This window comes from Petromyzon marinus, unplaced genomic scaffold (assembly GCF_048934315.1).
Source record: "Petromyzon marinus isolate PM22_M1 ecotype Great Lakes invasive population unplaced genomic scaffold, UKy_Petmar_22M1.pri1.0 PM_G_Scaffold_87, whole genome shotgun sequence".
Taxonomy (NCBI): domain Eukaryota; kingdom Metazoa; phylum Chordata; class Hyperoartia; order Petromyzontiformes; family Petromyzontidae; genus Petromyzon; species Petromyzon marinus.
Window position 1 is genome coordinate 764130 of NW_027423043.1, and position 5356 is coordinate 769485.

Consider the following 5356-nt stretch of genomic DNA (forward strand, 5'->3'; position numbering starts at 1 on the left):
ATGCTATTTAATACGCCTAAGTTGCTGAAATAAACCTGATTAATAAGGCTATTTAATAAGCATAAGTTGCTGAAATAAGCCTATTTAATGAACCTAAGTTGCTGAAATAAGCCTATTTAATAAGGCTATTTAATAAGTCTAAGTTGCAGAAATAAACCTATTTAATAATGCTATTTAATACGCCTAAGTTGCTGAAATAAGCATATGTAATAAGTCTAAGTTGCTGAAATAAGCCTATTTAATAAGCCTAAGTTGCTGAAATAAGCCTATTTAATAAGCCTAAGTTGCTGAAATAAGCCTATTTAATAGGCCTATCTAATAAGTCTAAGTTGCAGAAATAAGCATATTTCATAAGCCTATTTAATGAGCCTAAGTTGCTGAAATGTCTATTTAACTAGTCGATTTAATAAGTCTAAGTTGCTAAAATGAACCTATTTAATAAGGCTATTTAATAAACCTAAGTGGCTGAAATAAGCCTATTTAATGAGGCTATTTAATGAGCCTAAGATGCTGAAATAAGCCTATTTAATAAGCCGAAGTTTCAGAACTAAGCCTATTTAAAAAGGTATATTTAATAAGTCTAAGTTGCTGAAATAAACCTATAAAAAATGCTACTTAATAAGCCTAAGTTGCTGAAATAAACCTATTTAAAAATTCTATTTAATAAGCCTAAGTTGCTGAAATAAGCCTATTTAATAAGGCTATTTAATAAGTCTAAGTTGCTGAAAAAAGCCTATTTAATAAGCCTAAGTTGCTAAAATAAGCCTATTTAATGAGGCTATTTAATAAGTCCATTTAATGAGCCTATTTATTAAGCCTATTTAATAAGCCTATTTATTAAGCCTATTTAATAAGTCTATTTAATAAGCCTATTTAATAAGCCTATTTAATAAACATATTTAATAAGCCTATTTATTAAGCCGATTTAATGAGCCTATTTAATAAGCCTATTTATTGAGCCTATTTAATAAGTCTATTTAATAAGCCTGTTTAATAAGCCTATGTAATAAGTATTTAATGAGCCTATTTAATAAGCCTAAGTTGCTGAATAAGCCTATTTAATAAGCCTAAGTTGCTGAAATAAGTCTATTTAATAAGCCTATTTAATAAGCCTAAGTTGCTGAATAAGCCTATTTTTATTAAGCCTAAGTTGCTGAAATAAGCCTATTTAATAAGCCCAAGTTGCTGAAATAAGCCTATTTAATAAGGCTATTTAATAAGCCTAAGTTGCTGAAATAAGCCTATTTAATAAGCATAAATTGCTGAAATAAGGCTATTTAATAAGTCTAAGTTGCTGAAATAAGCCTATTTAATAAGCCTAAGTTGCTGAAATAAGCCTATTTAATAAGCCTAAGTTGCTGAAATAAGCCTATTTGATAAGCCTATCTAATAAGTCTAAGTTTCAGAAATAAGCATATTTCATAAGCCTATTTAATGAGCCTAAGTTGCTGAAATGTCTATTTAACTAGTCGATTTAATAAGTCTAAGTTGCTAAAATAAGCCTATTTAATAAGGCTATTTAATAAACCTAAGTTGCTGAAATAAGCCTATTTAATGAGGCTATTTAATGAGCCTAAGTTGCTGAAATAAGCCTATTTTATAAGCCTAAGTTTCTGAACTAAGCCTATTTAAAAAGGTCTATTTAATAAGTCTAAGTTGCTGAAATAAACCTATTTAAAAAATGCTATTTAATACGCCTAAGTTGCTGAAATAAACCTGATTAATAAGGCTGTTTAATAAGCATAAGTTGCTGAAATAAGCCTATTTAAAAAGCCTAAGCTGCTGAAATAAGCCTATTTAATAAGGCTATTTAATAAGCATAAGTTGCTGAAATAAGCCTATTTAAAAAGCCTAAGCTGCTGAAATAAGCCTATTTAATAAGGCTATTTAATAAGTCTAAGTTGCTGAAATAAACCTATTTAATAAGCCTAAGTTGCTAAAATAAGCCTATTTAATGAGACTATTTAATAAGTCTATTTAATAAGCCTATTTAATACGCCTATTTAATAAGCCTATTTAATAAGCATATTTAATAAGCCTACGTTGCTGAATAAGCCTATTTAATAAGCCTAAGTTGCTGAAATAAGCCTATTTAATAAGTCTAAGTTGCTGAAATAAGGCTATTTAATAAGCCTAAGTTGCTGAAAAAAGCCTATTTAATAAGCCTATGTTGCTGAAATAAGTATATTTAATGAGCATAAGTTGCTGAAATAAACCTATTTAATAAGTCTAAGTTGCTGAAATAAGGCTATTTAATAAGTCTAAGTTGCTGAAATAAGCCTATTTAATAAGCCTATGTTGCTGAAATAAGTATATTTGATGAGCATAAGTTGCTGAAATAAACCTATTTAATAAGTCTAAGTTGCTGAAATAAGGCTATTTAATAAGTCTAAGTTGCTGAAATGAGCCTATTTATTCAGCACAAGTTGCTGAAATAAGCCTATTTAATAAGCTCAATTTGCTGAAATAAGCCTATTTAATAAGGCTATTTAATAAGCCTAAGTTGCTGAAATGAGCCTATTTAATAAGCGTAATTTGCTGAAATAAGGCTATTTAATAAGTCTAAGTTGCTGAAATAAGCCTATTTAATAAGCCTAATTTGCTGGATGAAGCCTATTTAATAAGCCTAAGTTGCTGAAATAAGCCTATTTAATAGGCCTATCTAATAAGTCTAAGTTGCAGAAATAAGCATATTTCATAAGCCTATTTAATGAACCTAAGTTGCTGAAATGTCTATTTAAGAAGTCGATTTAATAAGTCTAAGTTGCTAAAATAAGCCTATTTAATAAGCCTAAGTTGCTAAAATAAGCCTATTTAATGAGACTATTTAATAAGTCTATTTAATAAGCCTATTTAATACGCCTATTTAATAAGCCTATTTAATAAGCCTATTTAATAAGCCTACGTTGCTGAATAAGCCTATTTAATAAGCCTAAGTTGCTGAAATAAGCCTATTTAATAAGTCTAAGTTGCTGAAATAAGGCTATTTAATAAGCCTAAGTTGCTGAAAAAAGTCTATTTAATAAGCCTATGTTGCTGAAATAAGTATATTTAATGAGCATACGTTGCTGAAATAAACCTATTTAATAAGTCTAAGTTGCTGAAATAAGGCTATTTAATAAGTCTAAGTTGCTGAAATAAGCCTATTTAATAAGCCTATGTTGCTGAAATAAGTATATTTAATGAGCATAAGTTGCTGAAATAAACCTATTTAATAAGTCTAAGTTGCTGAAATAAGGCTATTTAATAAGTCTAAGTTGCTGAAATGAGCCTATTTAATCAGCACAAGTTGCTGAAATAAGCCTATTTAATAAGCTCAAGTTGCTGAAATAAGCCTATTTAATAAGGCTATTTAATAAGCCTAAGTTGCTGAAATGAGCCTATTTAATAAGCCTAATTTGCTGGATGAAGCCTATTTAATAAGCCTAAGTTTCTGAAATAAGCCTATTTAATAGGCCTATCTAATAAGTCTAAGTTGCAGAAATAAGCATATTTCATAAGCCTATTTAATGAACCTAAGTTGCTGAAATGTCTATTTAATAAGTCGATTTAATAAGTCTAAGTTGCTAAAATAAGCCTATTTAATAAGGCTATTTAATAAGCCTAAGTTGCTGAAATAAGCCTATTTAATGAGGCTATTTAATGAGCCTAAGTTGCTGAAATAAGCCTATTTAATAAGCCTAAGTTTCTGAACTAAGCCTATTTAAAAAGGTCTATTTAATAAATCTAAGTTGCTGAAATAAACCTATTTAAAAATGCTATTTAATACGCCTAAGTTGCTGAAATAAACCTGATTAATAAGGCTATTTAATAAGCATAAGTTGCTGAAATAAGCCTATTTAATAAGCCTACGTTGCTGAACTAAGCCTATATAAAACGGTCTATTTAATAAGTCTAAGTTGCTGAAATAAACCTATTTAAAAATGCTATTTAATAAGCCTAAATTGTTGAAATAAACCTGTTTAATAAGGCTATTTAATAAGCATAAGTTGCTGAAATAAGCCTATTTAATAAGCCTAAGTTGCTGAAATAAGCCTATTTAATAAGGCTATTTAATAAGTCTAAGTTGCAGAAATAAACCTATTTAATAATGCTATTTAATACGCCTAAGTTGCTGAAATAAGCATATCTAATAAGCCTAAGTTGCTAAAATAAGCCTATTTAATAGGCCTATCTAATAAGTCTAAGTTGCAGAAATAAGCATATTTCATAAGCCTATTTAATGAGCCTAAGTTGCTTAAATGTCTATTTAATAAGTCGATTTAATAAGTCTAAGTTGCTAAAATAAGCCTATTTAATAAGGCTATTTAATAAGTCTAAGTTGCTGAAATAAGCCTATTTAATAAACCGAAGTTTCTGAACTAAGCCTATTTAAAAAGGTATATTTAATCAGTCTAAGTTGCTGAAATAAACCTATTTAAAAATGCTACTTAATAAGCCTAAGTTGCTGAAATAAACCTGTTTAATAAGGCTAATTAATAAGCATAAGTTGCTGAAATAAGCCTATTTAATAAGCCTAAGTTGCTGAAGTAAGCCTATTTAATAAGGCTATTTAATAAGTCTAAGTTGCTGAAATAAACCTATTTAAAAAGCCTACTTTGCTCAAATAAGCCTATTTAATTAGGCTATTTAATAAGTCTATTTAATAAGCCTATTTAATACGCATATTTAATAAGCCTATTTAATAAGCCTATTTAATGAGCCTATTTAATAAGCCTATTTAATAAGCCTATTTATTGAGCCTATTTAATGAGCCTATTTAATAAGCCTATTTAATAAGCCTATTTATTGAGCCTATTTAATAAGTCTATTTAATAAGCCTATTTAATAAGCCTATTTAATGAGTATTTAATGAGCCTATTTAATCAGTCTATTTAATAAGCCTATTTAATAGGCCTATTTAATAAGTCTAAGTTGCTGAAATAAGCCTATTTAATAAGCCTAAGTTGGTGAAAAGCCTATTTCATAAGCCTAAGTTGCTGAAATAAGCCTATTTAATAAGCCTAAGTTGCTGAAATAAGCCTATTTAATAAGGCTATTTAATAAGTCTAAGTTGCAGAAATAAACCTATTTAATAATGCTATTTAATACGCCTAAGTTGCTGAAATAAGCATATCTAATAAGCCTAAGTTGCTAAAATAAGCCTATTTAATAGGCCTATCTAATAAGTCTAAGTTGCAGAAATAAGCATATTTCATAAGCCTATTTAATGAGCCTAAGTTGCTTAAATGTCTATTTAATAAGTCGATTTAATAAGTCTAAGTTGCTAAAATAAGCCTATTTAATAAGGCTATTTAATAAGCCTAAGTTGCTGAAATAAGCCTGTTTAATAAGCCGAAGTTTCTGAACTAAGCCT